General features: G+C 43.5%; 1 protein-coding gene across 1 annotated transcript in view; it reads left to right on the forward strand.

Moving 5' to 3' along the window:
• CDH4 (cadherin 4) overlaps positions 1-16,562 on the forward strand; it is a gene marked incomplete at its 5' end in the record, with an annotated part of 414,254 nt that overhangs the window by 373,779 nt on the left and 23,913 nt on the right. The window lies entirely within an intron of this gene.

A 16,562-nucleotide genomic window follows, 5' to 3' on the forward strand; every position in this document is an offset into this window, starting at 1 on the left:
ACTCTGATGGATAACTGTGCAATAAAGACTTTCAGGGGAGAAAAAGGAAAAGACTGATGCATGAACCAGCAAAACTGTTTGGTGACTGATTTGGCCAAGGCGCTGGAGGAGCTGAAATAACGTGGCAAACAGCCCATGTCTGATTGCACCAAAGAGGATGCACTTGTTTCATAGCAATTGGCTGTAGACATATCAGAGTTATTAATACTTCTGAGTGAAATCCTGAGCACTGAGAGATATTTGGGGTTTATGGCTTGGATATGATTTCAAGAGGGCTGTAAGTGCTCTAAATGGTGGCAGGTAGCTGGTAAAATTTGTATTTCACTGATAGCTCTAACAGATGTATTTGTGTGTGCTGGCAGTAAATGTGTAGACATTCTTCAGTACATCTGGTTTTAATCACTTAAAGATTTTTCTTATGTTTTATTAGCACAGTCTTCTTCTGTTCTGTTCTCATGTGTTCCAAGGTATTCCTGGAGGGCGAGGGGAAAAAACCAGAGATTGCAAATGACAAATTTTTAGAGCTGGCTAAGGTAAAAATGAAGATTTGGAAGGTGAAATGGTGTGGTCTGCTTCATTCCAGCCTTCATAATCCATAGATGTAGAACATCTGAAATGTGCATGGTAAATTTAGAAATCACAGAGCACTGCAGAGGTCTATATGCTAATAAATGAGAAATGCTTGTGTACCCCCTGTCAGTATTCATATGGGGGTCAACAAGGAGCAGTAAGTGATGTATCTTAAATAGGCATCAAATCTTTTCAAATACAGGTGATCTGACTTCTTTGAGCTCAAGTCACTGAACATCCTTGGAGGAATGTTTTTATTATTTATATTATTCTGAATTTTCATTCCATCCTAAAGGGTCTCTAAATATTTATTAGCACAGGACCTAATTTTCCCCTTAGTTATACTCTTACAAACTGCAGATATGTCACAGAACTCAAGGAAGTCATGCAGAGCCCAGTTTATGCCCCTGTGGACCCAAACTGGATTCATGTCAGTTCTGGAGTCTGGATCCTTCCTTCCCATCTCCGTGGGGAGCTGGGCTTGAGGCTGTGATGTTCTCAGCTCCCAAACAGCATTTTCTCACACAGTGACTTGGACATAGGCTCTAAGAAGAAAAAAGGCACTAAATTCCTCCTGAGTCTCTGCAAAATGCATGCCCAACACATTTTCAGGTCTGAGCATCAGATCTGCTCCAGTGGATGCAGCAGCACACGTGTGCTCTGTGTCCCTGGTGGATTCTCCAATCTTTCTGCTGTTAAGTTGTAGTTAAGGATCTCCTTCAATATGGTGCAGTTATGAAGAGGCATAAAAATGCAGCACAGATCTTGGGCTGTGTGGTCCTTTCTCCCGCCAGGACAGAATTATTCTCTCTGGAAGGAGGTTTGTGTCTGTGGGGCTGCAGGACCTTGCACCACAGCAATTCCACAGCTCCCTGGTGTGTGTGGGGACTTTATTCTGCCAGGTAAATTCTTCTCTGCCCTCCCTTTGAGTGAAAAAGGAATGACATCTAGTGGCCATGTCACTTCAGCACACAGGAGCCAGGCCGTGGGTCCGTGTCCCCAGATGCCAGCTGGGAGGGGAGGTTTTGGGGAGCAAGGTGAGCTGGCTCAGGGTTCCTTGCACGAGCACATTGGTGCCTTCTGCAGGGCAGCATCTCCTCCAGATGTGGTGTGTTTTAATGGCTTTCCAAAGCACTTCTCAAAGCTGATGGAAGGTGGGATAATGGAAATTTTCTTTCAGGTGAATTCTGAGTATTTAATGTCTCGGTGTGTATTAAACCTGGAAGGAATAAAAGCCATCAAGAGAATTACCCACAGAATTGTGTTAAATGGATTAGAAAATGCTACTCTTCCTCTAAGCAGAGTTGATGTGTACCATTATTTCTCTAATTTCAATCACTGAAGAAAGAGTTTTGCAAGGGCCAAAGGGCTTTACACAGTGGCACATGGGACTTCTCTATAAAGAGTGGAAAACCGAGGGTATTTTACAATAATACTTCGTGATTCTATGGAAACAAATATCTTTGATATACTCCTGGGTATAGCCAGGCTGAATTTCATGTGGGTATGAAAGTATAATATGTTTTTTTCTCTTACTGGCAGAGGGAACAGCATCAGGCTGATGAGTTTCTTTAAGCCTGAGCTGAATCTCCTCACTGTCCTCAAATAGTCTGATCTGCATTTTAACACCTCTAAAAAAAATAGCAAAAATCACTTTCCAGGAAATCTATAGCTCCTCAGAGAGTGAGAAAGCCCATGGTCTCTTTTAAGTCTGCGGACTGTTTGGAGAGATATTGTATATTTTCATTTTAAATAGTTGTATTGAGATGCTGTTGTAAAAACAAAAATAGGCTGAATAACTGAAACTGTGGCTTGCTCTTGGCAAGCAGCCAGATGAGAGGAACTCAGGAGCTGTATTCATCCCAGACAGATACAGAGGCCCACCCTATAGAGCTCTTAAATTACCTGTCATTCAGCCAGGGTGGTTTCAGACTTAATCGTTTCTGGATGGGAATGTAGCTCAGGAGGACACTGCACCACGCTGGTGTCACAGCTCATGTATTCAGCAGCAGGAATTAATGTTGCTGTGTAAAATCTAACAACAGGGTGGGAGAGAGGAAAGCATCCACTGTGATGGTCACAAGAGTCAGGGCACGTCTGCAGCCGAGCACAGGGCAGGGGGAAGGGGCTGCACACGTGGACCATGTGCAGGGTGAGACACAGGCACAGCAGTGCCAGGGTGGCACATCCAGCAGAGGTGTGTTGGTGAATGGACTTCCAAAATACCAGAGGGGCTGGCATCAAAGTGTACTGCTGGATGGCAAGTGGTCAGAGAGCAATAAAATTACAGAGAAGATCCTTAAAGGTGCGAAATGAAGGTTTTGTAAAGTAAAACTCCAAAATTCCTGGGTGCTTCCATGAAAACCAGTGCCAGTGGGTTTCACACGCTTTGGTCCATCACCTGAAAGGCAGGGGAAGAAGGAGCCCCACCTTCTCAAACAAAGGGTTCTGAAATTACGTGGGAGGAAGGAAATCCGAGTCTCTGGATGAAACAATTTGGAACTCAAGTCTGCAGTTAATTCTAAGGCCAGTCTCCATCAGCAGGGCCAGTCCTGACAGTCCCGAGGACTGAGGGTATTTTAATCCCCCATGCCCAAATATTCTGTGACTCATTCATTTCTGTGGAATTTTTGGTGGATTTTGCACCTGCCAAGTCACCAGCTCTTGTAAAATATTGACATTTTAACCAGAGTGTGTTACAAAGGCTTTGTAGGAATTTTTACTGGAAAACTGGCTCTGATACTGTTGTAAGATGAAGGTATCACTGTGCCCTCCATTATCCAGAGTCCTTGTTACTTATAACAGGGTCATGTCCTCTGACATGTCTTAATTATGGGGAAATTCCTCAGTCTGCCTTCAAATATTTATCTCCTGTGTGCAAGTGAGTTGTGGTTTTTCCATATTAATATGGATCCATAGGCTCTGGTCAGATGCTCACCTCAGATACAGGGGATGCAGTGAAATTAGAGTTGGTATTTCAGAGATTAAAAGTCAGCTGAGATAGAACAATGCTGGATAGTCTCAGGTGAGGTTTATGTAAGTTTGAAGCATCTTTCTTGCTCACAGGAGGAACACCTTTAATTCCAGTGAAATCTTTAACTCCTCTCAGGCACGATGCCCTTTCCAGTCTGACCCATGATACTGTTAATAGCCATTCAAGGATTTCCACTTTATCTAAGAAAATGCATAATCAGAGGGGAGGAGAAGTGAAAGAAATCCATGCCCACACTTGACTCATTCAAAGTCTATTTTTATCATATTCAATCAGGAACAATCAGGCACAGAGAGGAGACGCAGATGAATTTGCATGATCAGACTTCTGTGTCTGAAATGTTAATTAAAAGTTATTTTAAATTTGCCTACTGTGCAGAACTTGTTTTTATAGTAGCCCATGTAAGGAAAATATTATTTCACAGGGCTAAAGTGCTCATGATTACTTGAGTTTGTGAATTCTTGGGAAAACCTGCCTGGCAATCAAACTCTCAAAAAAAAAAAATTTTTTTTTGGAGGGAAAGAAAGGGAAGAAAGAAACTGGGCTATTCAAGTTCTTGAATCTCCTGAGCCTTAGGAGGTTTTATTTTAAGCTACTTTAAAATTTGCCCTTTGTCACCACTTTGAGAATCTCCTCTTCCAAAGCTGAATCCAGTGGAGTCTGTTTCAAAGAGGCAGCTCTAGGACAGCATCCCCTTCCCCGAACAGCTCCAAAGGTTTAGGACTGGACTGTTGGAGATGGGAGGGTGCTTCCCAGCTCTCAGCTTCCCCAGCTTGGGAAAGGCTGCCTGGCCAAGGGCTGGCTGAACTCAAGGCAGAGTTCTGGTGAGGAGTAACCTGGATTCAGAGAGGCTGTGCTGGGGCAGGAGGGACGTGTTTCTGGGAAAGGTGAGTCTGGTTACAACATGGACTTGGCTAATCAGTGAAGGAGCAAGTCCTTGTTGCAAGCACATTGGGAAAAGCAGCTCTTGCCAGTTTCTACCTGGGCTATTTAATTAATGTTGTCAGAGCAGGCTCAGCCCTGGCTGCTGCAGTGAGGCTGAGTTAGCCTGGCTCGTGCTGGGCTGGGTCAGGCAGTGCTGGGATCTGCGGAGAACAGCTCGGTGCTTCCTGCACAAAAGGACACAGAGACAGACCCAAGTTAAAAGGGCTGCTTGGTTTTGGCACCACACTGCCAAACAGGTCTGACCTTTCTCTGTGCAGGTGCTCTGGTTCCTCGAGAGCTGTGGGAGATGTTAATGAGCCCATTCTGAGAAGAGCTTTGGAATTTGAGAGCGAAGATGCTCTTGGAGCGTCGCTGCCCTGCTGGCATCGCCTTTACCAGAAATAGTTCTTCCTTCTCCCATTCTGATGTTTCCTTCCCATTTTCTCTCCCCTGTGATTTACCAGGGTACATTTGTACTTAATTCTATGAAGCAAAACCAGCCAAGATCCTCCAACCCCTTCTGCTTTACAGCTTCCCTTCCCTGGTTATCTTGCTAACTCTGCTTGCTCCACGCTCTGCTCAGTTTTCATTCTTCTGACCCAATTTGGATGTAGTAATCCAGTTTCAGTGCCTTGAACAAGGGCATTAGTGTTTCCTTTTTCACAGCCATGGTGTAGCTCTCACTTAGCCTCCTGCTCTGTGAACTTGCCAAAATTGTGGAAACAAAGTAAACAAGCATAACCTAAAATTGTACTCCCTGTTCTGAATGTGTTTGTTCTCACATTCATTGTTTGTTTGAGGAGAGAAAATAGTTGTGCATCAACTTATGCAAGAGCAGCACTGCACAGAAATAGCTGATGTGAACTGTAAAAATGTGACTTTTTTGCAAGTGGAGTGAATGCTTTGCCTGGGCTCCAGCCCCCTCAGTGAGATCCTGCTGAGCTCCATTTTCAATGGTGAGTTTCAAAAAAGCAAAGTAGCAGGGGAAAATCTCAGCTCTTCCTTCAGGCTGAAAGATTGTGACTTCCAAGTGACTGGGATGCAAAGATGCAAATAGGTCTGCTTTGGAGAAATGATATTTAATGGTCGTAGGAAACCAAAATCTGCATCCACGTCAGGTTGCCTTGGGGTTTCCTAAGCACATTTATAGGCAGATGTACCCAGAAGCATTTGGAACATGGGAGTGTTATGAGAAATCCCTTTTACATGCATGCTCATGTTTTACAAATTCATCTTACACTGTGGAGGGAGAGCCCAGCAGGAGTGGGATGTCACTGGGATTTCCTACAGACAGAAAATTGGACCAGGATGCCTTCAAGAGCTTCCTAAAAAGAGATCTTAACAGGCTGATCCAAGAAAACCAAGTGAAAATGGGTAGCTTGCTATCTCCCAGGACCTTGGCACATGTCCATCTGCCTCCTCCCTGTTCCTAGACCTTGGAAAAGATTAAGGGCTTAACTCTTGAGCACTGTGTACATGGCTTGCCAGTGTACAGACCAAAGGTGCATATGTAGCTGTCCATTCAGGCCTCAGTGTCCCTGTCACACACCTGTGCCATTCAGGAAGTCTGCAGTGACATTTGGATGTAGATTAGCCTGGATCACACAGCGTCTTTAAATCATCAAAACTATGCCTGTGGCATAATTTAGAGGCAGTTGTCACACAAGAATTGGAGTGGATGGCACAGGTCAGAGCTGGCAAGGGGAAGGACAGTGCTGTGGTGAGGGAATGTACAGGACTGTGCTGTTTTACAGCTGAAGACAAACCCCGAGTTCTGTACAGTCCTGCAGACAGGCTTTATTGTTAAAAATCAATTATGCTTTCATGGAAATTCCCAGATGACTGTGTTCACTTGCAATTTTCCAGTCAAAACGAGGCTCAGCCAAACTACCCAGCAAAGCCTGGGCTGTTACAGAGCTGTCAGCCTCTAACTGAAATAAATTATTACATTCAAGTGAATCAGATATGCCCAGTAGCATTTGGGTATATGAGCATCTACCTAATTCTCTGTGCATTTCCATTAAATATACAGTCAGTGAAGTCTTAAAAACCACAAATCAGTCTAGTTTTCCTAAATAAGACCCCAGTGCTTATAAATTGAAATGGGCTTTCTGCCTCTCGTTGCATGTCCTGGTGACAACCTTTGCCATGAACAATGAATTTAGATTAAGAATGTTAGGTTGGGAGGCAGCAGTAGCAAACAGAGCACAAGGAGAATGAAAATATTCATTTTCCCCATCCTGTTACAGCCTTGTGCTGAACTCACCCCACTAATTATTCCAGGGCTTTGCAGCTGTAGACACACAAGTTAACCATGATTAGAGAATTATTTACATCTTGATGTGCCTTTGGAGTCCAGCTGGCCCTTGGAGATGGATCCCTACCTCAGTGCAGAGCCTGCCCAGTGGGGCTGAGGAAGTGAGGTGCCCACACAGTTTAATCCTGTTAGAAAATGAAGGGGATCCCCAGCTCCAAGGGCAGATTCCTGGGGAGCACTGGGGCTTTCCCAGGCACAGCATCTCTGAGTGCCTGGAGGTCCTTTCAGTGCCGTGCTAGGGAACACAAGAAACACTTCCTTCTCTCTTGTGGATGCTCAACTTCTGTTCTTTATCACCTCTTTCATCTGAAATGAAAGCTATTTCTCACCTTATGAGAAAACAATAATTCCTCATGTCTTAATGAAAAAAGCATCAGCCTCTTCTGTGATGTCTGTTAAGCCTTTACACCAGTGTAGCACATGACAGAAAGGATGAGATACCTTTGAGACTGCCAAACAGATAGAGATACAGAGATGTGTGTGTATAAATACCAAATATAGATGTGCATATTGCTGGATCCAAAGCATAGATAGATGCTGATGCCAGGGAAACAGTCATCAATCATATCCAAGTCTCTACTCACAGATAAATTGTGGTTTATATGAATTATTCCATTACATTGTGTGGGTATATATGCATTGATTTAAAAAAAAAAAGTCATCTCCTTGATAGAAGTCTCTTCCTAATAGACCCCATTAATCAAAACCTAAATTTACAGCGCCTTTTGTTTTGTGTATTTCCTTTCAGTACATTCATTTTCAAATTATCACTAAATTAATCATGTACAGAGCTTTAAACTGGCTGCCACGTGGTGAAGCAGTTCTGGTTCCTCTCCATTACACTGAGCATTAGTTATTAAGGCACAGTTCAAGGCTCTGTTTAGCCTGATTCTGCCCTGAACCTAATTGGAATCAGCTAGATTCTTCCTTCTAAATGGGTCAGTCACACAGAAAAAGCATCAAATGTAATCTCGAGATTGTGAAATAAAGCAGAGAAAAAGAAAAAAGAAGATAATTTTATTTCTTCTCATTGATACCTGCCTGGTGGTTAAAAGAAGGATTAAAATGAGGTCATTAAACTTTCCTTGGAGACAAAACCCAGACCTCAGTGGTAATGTGATTAATCAAATATAAAAGTGAAGCTCTTCTGAATGAATAACTCATTTTTATAGAATATCTAATTACTGAAATGTCGTCTGCTGCAGAAAAAAAAAAGGGGGGGGAATTAATTGCAATAACAATTCAAGAAGATAAAGTTTTTCTGAATTAGGTCTACACAAGAAGCTAAATTGAGTTGATTAAGTAATTTTGGTTTCAGGAACACCCTTGATGGAAGTTAGTGGTAATGAATTTTTCAGACCTCAGAGTTTAAAATTGCCAAAGACCAGTGATTAAAAAAAAAAAAAAACAAAAAAAAACCAGGAACGATAGTTCCATTACAAATTTCAATTTTCTGTCATGAAAAAAAAAATGTGGGGGGGGGGATATTAAAAAATACTCTCTTGGTCTCTCTCAGATTGGACACATGTAGTACTTGGTGTAAAATCAAGAACAATACAACCTCCTCTCCATGCTGGGGAGTGCAATCTCAGTCAGCTGGAGCTGCAGCAGCTCAGGGGAGGCAGAGGCAGGAGGAGAGGCACAGAATCCATGTGCTGGGCATTCCTGCAGGGGTTGCAGCTGGAGCCCTCCTGCCTGTGCAGGGCTGCAGCAGCTGTCACTCACAGGGTGAGTGACATCCATCCCCAGCACCGGGGAGGTGCCTGGCAATGCACGGATGTGACACACCCATTGATTTGGCATTTGGCTTCCTAGCCTGCTGGTTTGTGCAGCTGGGCTGATATTGCAATTAATATTACAATATAATGATATTAGTAATATCATTTAAATGTTAATTAATATTAAATACCACCTATTATTATCAAAGCACAGACAACCCCCGGCCCGTCAGCCATCGCTCACTGTCCCCATTTGTCATGAGCCCTCTCACTGGAGCATCTGGCAGAGCTGTCTCCTGCTTCAGTGTCTCATTTAGCAGGGGTTTCTCTCCTCCCTCTCCTCCCCTGTGCAGGATCATGAGAGAGAAGCCCCAGACCACATCCCCACCCCTGTGCTTTCCATGGAATTGTGCAGCGAGAAGGAGCTGCCAGGCAGGTGGGAGCTACCTGTGTGCAGGGAGGTGTGGCAGGGCCACGTGTCACTGGCAGAACCTCTGGAGGCAGAGGAAATGCAGAGGGAAATGCCCTTGTTCCTCTGTGCTGGGCTGCACCAGCAGATCTGTGTGGGGCTCAGTGCTGTTCCCATCGCCTCTGCTGTGTCAGCCAGGCTGCACTTTCAAGCAGAAATCAGACTTTGATGCTCCTGTATCACCTATCTATCTACCCACTTTTCTTATCTGACATTGTCCCACCTGTAGCATTTCCCTCCTATTTGAATGGTTTCTTGTAGATTTTCTGCCTCTTTCTGCTTTTGGTTGTATACAAAATATCCTAATTCTCCTCCACAGCCCTGGCACTTCCATGTCTGCCACATGTCCCAGTCAAACACCCATTTGTGCTGGATTACTTCATTATCCCTAAAATCCTCAGCATCTCAGGCACTGGTGTGGGGCTCAGAAATTTAAATTCATTCTGTGATTCCATTATTGGAAGGCAGTGAAATAAATCCCCTCCTGGGGTTGGCTAACTTCCTTGGGTCGGCAGGTTTTTAATTCTTCAATATTCTTTTGCTTTAAAAACAGTTGCTTCTGAGGGCTGTCATTTTAATAGGATATATATCTGAAACTTCATTAAGTACATTTCACTTATGAAATCTTTAGTGACATGCTGTGGGGAAAGAAAAAGGGAGATTTAGCAAAGGATTTGGGAGTGCTGTGAGTTTTCTCTTATCAAATCTTTCTAACTGTCCAGGATGTCTTAAAGCTTCCCAGTTGTAGAAGAAAGGGTCACAGCACAGAGAACAGCCAGTTATAATCAGAGAATGGGTGAAAGGTTTATAAAGTTTTTTTGAGCATGGCAGAGTTTTTCAGCATAGTGCAATAAGAGGTTTTGATTGCTAAAAAATAAAAAAAGGAGAAATAATAGTCTTTTCTTTCCTGTATTTACAACCCATCTTTTCTTTGACCCAATATCCTGTGTTTCTCACTGCATTCCTCTGCTCCATTCCACAGGAAATGTTGTAAACAAAAATTTCAGCAAGAAGCTTCTTTTTCATGGCAAGGCTGGTTCATTACACAGTATTTAATGTAATCTTTTCTGTGCTCTGAGTTACTGCAAACAGGCAGGCATTTCTCTGGAATGCCAGATTCTCACCTAGCTGAAGGTGGCAGAGAGTTGGGCCAGGTGACCTGTACAGGTCCCTTCAAACACAAACCACTCTGTAACTCTGAGATTTCAGGCACTCCATCCTTTCCTGTAGGAGCCCTGGCACAAACCTACAGTGAGTGCACGTTCTCACTGCACTGGCAGACACTGCCATTATATTTGAAGCATCAGTAAGGACATCCAGAAATGGCCATTGTGGCACCAGTGCAGAAGGTCGTGTCTTTAAACCACAGAATAATCCACATTTTCAGAATAAAACACCTGCTTCAGTGACTTTCCCCTACAGGACTGCTCCATCCAGTCAGGATCCCTTTTTTTTGGCCAGACCAGAGGGTCTTCCAGTGCCTGATGATGGAGTTCCAACCTACTGATTAAAAACATCCCAAACCCCCCTGTGTGCTAATTCTGGGACTAATCTGGAAATACCAGAGATTCCAATTGCAGTGCAGAGGAAGTTTGAGCAGGAGTCAGTGTGCAGATGGGCTGAGCTGTGCTGCACAGGAAACTTGTTAAAAATCTCAATACCGGGATTATAGCATATGTAAAAATCAGTTTCAGTACTCTCATAATTCTTCCTTTCCCAAATACCCATCTTGAGATCCCAGAGGCACATGAGCAGCTTTCACATGCCTTAAAATATGAAAAAATTAAATTAAAAACTCATTATGGGGAATGGGCAGTTAATAAGAAAATCCTAAACCAGACTTATCAGCTTAAGGCCCTTCTTTATGAAACTTTATTACAGGTGCCTGAATTGAACCATCCCCTTCTAGACACATCTCACCAAGAGATACAGAGCCAGACCTGTGGAGTACATTTTGCTCATTTAGGAGCTGAGCTCTCTCACTCAATTTTTGCTGCTCTAGTTTACATGTAAATCAGGAAAATCCTGTTTTCAGAGTGTTGTTCAAAGCAGCGTGGTTTTTTGCTTCTTTGCAGTTTGCAGGAGAAGGAAAGGCGAGGCCTGACGTGCCAACAAATGAATTGATTGCATCCTCTTTTTAGGGGGCTGGTGATTTCAGAGAGTAAAAGTGCATTGGAAAGCCCCCCTGTGCCATGGTGGGGGATGCAGGGGGCACTGCTTTGGCAATTCCAGCTCAGGGTATCACGTTTCTTGTCTGACATTTTTCCACCTGAAGCATTTCCCTCAAATCTGGATGGTTTCTTGTAGATTTTCTGCCTCTTTCTGCTTTTGGTTATATACAAAATATCCCAATTTTCCTCATCAACCCAGACCTGGCCTGGGAGAGCCTCATTAAACCATGGTGGTTTGATCTGAGCTGGTGGAGCTTCCCAGCTGGGAAGCAGGACAAGCTGCTTCTGCCTTGTTTCACCCCAGCCCATCCAAACCTGTTTGGGCTCCCAGGGGAGCTCAGAGCCTGGGAAGAGCCAGGCTGGGATCAGCTCAGCCCAGGTCCCTGCCAGCCTTCCTGGGGCTTTTCCAGCCCAGCAGCTCAGCCAGGATCACAGGGCTCTGTGGCAATGCACTGGGGAGATGGACAGGCTCATCCAGGCTGACCTGATGGATTTATCAAGTAGCACATGAATTAATGATTTTCTCAGCATTCTGCCCCAGCACAGGGGATGGCTCCAGCCCCTCCTGCAGCTGCCTCAGGAGACAGACAAGTCACTTCAGCCTTTGGTTCTGCAGCTGAAGGGAAGCATAGGGCTGTCAAGCACTGTAGAGCTGTGATGTATCTGCTCAAAACTGTTCTGTTATATAAATGTATGTATATAAGGGAGTTTTTTTAAGAATGAGGCTTTGTAGGCAGTTCCAGCTGTTTTAAAATCTATGTCTCTATTTTAAAGAGAGCATTACTAATTACACCTGACAATCAAATAGTCTGCAGAAAAGTATCAGCCACCTTTTCCTGCTGTTCATTCCATGGGCAAGAAACAAAGGTATGTTAGACAAGAGAGCAAATGAAATGTTCAAAGGATCCTTGTCTAAAACTGAAAAATAAAGGGCTGTGCTATCAGATCAGAATTTTAATGTATATTGTTTCCACTGGTTCCTGACATAAAATCTTTCATTGTTGGGTATAACCATTGTTAAAGGTCACTGTTGCAAAGGCTACATCATTTAGAAGAGATGAGATCCCATTTTGGATAAATTCACAATTTTTGTTCCTAACAAGGAGATAGTATCAGGATTTGAATGTACAAGAGTGTCGGTTTACAGATTAAAGGCTTTTGTGTTCTGGAAACCACACTATGCCAGATTTCATGAGTTTCAGTGAGATCTGCAAGTCCCCAAAGTCAAGTAGGTTGATTAAAGTGGTTCTTTATAGCCTTTGAAATAGAGATAAAGTACAACTTTCCTACATGGGTTAATGTAGAATTTTTTTTTTTCTTGACAAGGCTATATACCTTCCAAGGACATAATTTTAATCTCTTTTTAAACCTTTCATATGAACATTGTAAAAAGCTCCTTTGTGTTGTAATGCATTTTTATAAAATATCTAAATTTCTATGCAAACTTCAAACCTCATTTCTTAAGATATATTTATTTGGCAACGGTTATCTTGCAGCAGAATGGTGTCTTGTGTCATCATCTCTGCAGCATCTTTTCACACTATCAAAAGAGTGTAACATCTGATAATGAAAAAAATTAGTGCTTTTTGTTAGATATGCAAACTACTTTTTTTTTTTTTTTTTTAATATCCTTTTACTATTGTGTGCTCTGAACTCCTGGCAAGTACTCAAAGAGTCTTTGAACCAAGGTGAAACCTGCATGTTCCTTCCTCACACAGAGTCTGAAGGAAGAGGGTTTTCTTTTGCTGCTTCTGAAAGAGAGGGTATTGCTTTATTCTCCTCTGCTCCAGCTTTGTCTTCATATTCAAAGAGTAAAATTTGTATGTTGATCCAGAATTAGTCATTACTTGAGATTTGGAAAAACTGACACCAGTAAAGACAAAGTGTAAAGCCAGTGGCAGGAACACAAGAGAGGTTGTCTGTGCTCCAGCCTGAGATCAGCTTCAGAAGTCCCAAACTTTAAGGCTTGCTGTTGTTTTTCAAACCCTTCCAAAGAAAAAGAAACCAGCACGTGGAGACCACAGTGAGTATCACTGCAGCTTCCTGCACAAACTCCCTGTGGCAGGTGGTGCCTGGTCTGCACACACCCTGCTCAGAGCTGAGAGGGCTCCTGTGCAGGCAGGTGAGCTGCTTCAACAGCACAAACTGCTGAGGACAGAGGCAAAACTTCCAAAGCATCTTTTCAAAGCTGCTGAGCTCACTGTCATGCACTTCCTCGGGTGGGCTGGGCAAGGCTGACTCCTGCCTGAGCCCTACGAGGTGATGCCTGCAGCCCAGGCAGTTCCTCTGAGAGGGAGCACTGGGTATGAATGCATGGAGGGATGCTGGAGCAGATCCACGTGGATAGGAAACTGAAGCAGGGACGCTGCAGTGCAAGGGATTTTGTGGCCATGAACCTGGAAAAGCAACAGCCCAGAGGTTTGTGGAGGGGCTGCTAGCTGGTGGAATGCAGAGCAGCCTCAAAAAGGAGTGAGGACATCAGTGGTCATCACTCGAGACCTCACCAGAGTGGGTAGTTTAATAAACACAGAAATGAGCATCTCAAAGCCTGGCTTTCAAAATAAGGCTGACTTTACAGGGGTTTTGTGGGGATTTGAGCAAGCTCCTGGTCTCCTTTTCACAGTGGAGGGAGACCCTGGCAGTCCCTGTGTGACTGTCACAGCAGCTGAGAGCTGGGAGAACTCACAGCCCAGCACAGCCATCCCCACAGAAAATGATATTGGAAATTAAAGGTCACAGAATTGATAGTAAGGCTTAAGAAAACAGCAATTAGTCTGCTAGGAAGAAAAGCTAAATTACCAGTAGTAGGAGTGGGGGTGGGGGGGGAAGAGCATTATTGATCTAAATATCAAGTTGGCAGATACACAGAGTACAATCTAGAAGTTTTTTACACCTCTGGGCTCATTCAACCCACACAATAAAAAATGCAGGCCTATAAAGATGGAATAAGAAGCAATCAATTAGGATGGCATTTGCTTGTTTCCACACTGCAGTTGGGCAGGCACATCACAATTAATGATTTATTAGGAGATTTTCTCCTTTCTCTCCCCACCCCATTTTACACAGACTGCTGCAACCAGACCACAGTTGTTTAATAATTTTTCCTGCTTTTCAAGAATCTTTGTTAGCAGAAAAGGCAAAGCCATGGGATGCCAGCATGGGGTTGGGTGGATGCCCTGGAGTGTGAGGAGCTGTGGGTTTTATTCAGCCAGTGGAGCCCCCTGAGTGCTGGGCTTCCTTGGCTGCACCTTGACTCCTAATGGGGCAGGATGGCAGCAGGAACTGGGGAGGGATGGGACTCCCCACCACCACATGCCCTCCCTCTCATTTCAGTTTCTCCCATCCTAAGGGACTTAGAAAGGAGATTCAGCACTTTGCAGCAGTCACATCTGTCAGGGGAGGGGCTCAGAATCTAATAAGGGGGCTGAGATGCCCTTCTTCTGCTGTTAATCCATAGCTGTAGGTGATGAAACACTATTTGTCCAGGCAATACAGCCTTCATAAACCACTGCTGCCTGGAACAAATGTTGTGTCGTCATTAGCAAATCTTGGAGGCAACAGAAAGATCTTTCCTGCAGACATTCATCTGAACAAGTCTTTGCCTTTGCAGCTTTTTAACAAAACCAGCCAGGGAAAGAAGTAAGAACATTGGAAAAAAAGGAATTCCCTTTAGAAGGAAGCCTGAATAATTATCTTTGTGTTCATCTGTCTCAATCCCACACCTCCCTAGGAGTGGCTGCAGTAGCTAATTGGTTTTACTCAGCTGTGCATGGCTTCAGTGCCCAGACTCCAGATTTATTGCACAAAGTCAAGTCATGGTGTGAATTCATCATTTGTCCCCCACATCAATCCCTTTCTCCTCTGCAAGGATATTTGTCTGCGTGTTTGTGTGCTGTCAGGTCCAAATGACACGAAAGACAAATTCTGGGATTAACCAATTTTAACTCCAACCCAAAAATCAGAATGAATTATTTCCTTTTCAGCAAGGCATAACTTCAGAGGGGCCAGCTCAAGGGGAGTGGGAGAAGGAGTTTTGCCAGCACAGACCTTTATAGGAGGGGAAGAAAAAATATCCCACCAATTGAAGGATTTAAGAACATGACCATTTCAGAACAAATCCTTATCTGAGAAGGGAAGGGAAGAGTGTAACAATCAGCCAGAGAAATCCTTGTGAGTGATCTTTAAAAATTTTCTGGAAATCAAGGACTTCAAATGCAACAATTGAAAGTGAAGCTAAATGAAATACAGGGGAATATGAGTAAATGCTACAGGTATAGGTCAAGCACTGCTTTATCAATCTTGTGTTTACTCCAGCAGCTCCTCTGTTGCCCATTGTTTTACCTTGTTTGAATAGATATGCTTCTCTTTATTTGAAAATCAATTGTAATCTTATGAAAGAGAACTTAGAGCAGAGGGAATGCTGGAAAGCAGCATAGTGAAAGATGTTCATTATCCTGAATTACTCCAGGGTAGGGAGGGAATGACATTAAAGAAGTGTGGGTAGCTTTGAGCTGCCATCCTTCCTTTAGCAGGTGTAATTTAATGTCATTACTTAATTTTATTAAAGGTAAAGACAATTGTGGACAATACACATTACAGCATTTACCTATAATAATGATAGTGGGGGAGTGTGAGCGGGAGGAAAGGCAGACTCCAGTTTGAATTCCCAATAGCTGCTGATCTGTAGCTGATGAAAATTACTCTTTTCTTCATGGCACATCTCTCCAAGATTTGCTTTTTACCCTGAATAGCTTTGGATGGCTCTTTTGAATCCAGTGAAGGTGCTCTGTTCTCCTCAGAATCATACTCTGCTTTATAAGCACAGTAAGCAGTATCCACTCTCAATTCTGCTCAGGACTGATAATTTCCTAACTGTACCTATCAGAGGTCAACAACAAGTGGATGAACTCCTGGATTGCCCAGGATGTGCTGAGCACTGTGGTATTCACCCCAGGGAAAAGCTTTATAGGCTGCTGTGATCTTCCTCCAGGCTTTATATTGGCATGTGCTTGTGTATTTATGATTTTAATATAACCTCATGTTTTAATATGTGTAAGCTCTATCACTGTGGGCTGAAAACAGATGTTGTGATGGCTGCTAGAGGAGCTGCTGTAAAATCTGTTGTGTGGGGCTTTTCCATGTAACCCAAACTGGCAACACTGGGCTGTGACCTGCTGAAGGTGTTCAAGGATCATATAGGACTGGCCCCCTTAAATGGGTTAAATGCAGCTGATGGTTTGTTCTTGATGACTTAATTCTGTTTGGGTCTGCAGGGCATAAGCCTAGGATTGACAGATGAAATCTGTGGTCCTGAGTTGAAGATTTGAGATGATTTCACAGAGTGTTTAACTCCTTTGGAATTACAGTGTGATACCTTGTTGTCAGCAGTGCAGCCTAAAAG

Source organism: Fringilla coelebs (genome assembly GCF_963513975.1).
Source record: "Fringilla coelebs genome assembly, chromosome: 18".
In the NCBI taxonomy this organism is placed as follows: domain Eukaryota; kingdom Metazoa; phylum Chordata; class Aves; order Passeriformes; family Fringillidae; genus Fringilla; species Fringilla coelebs.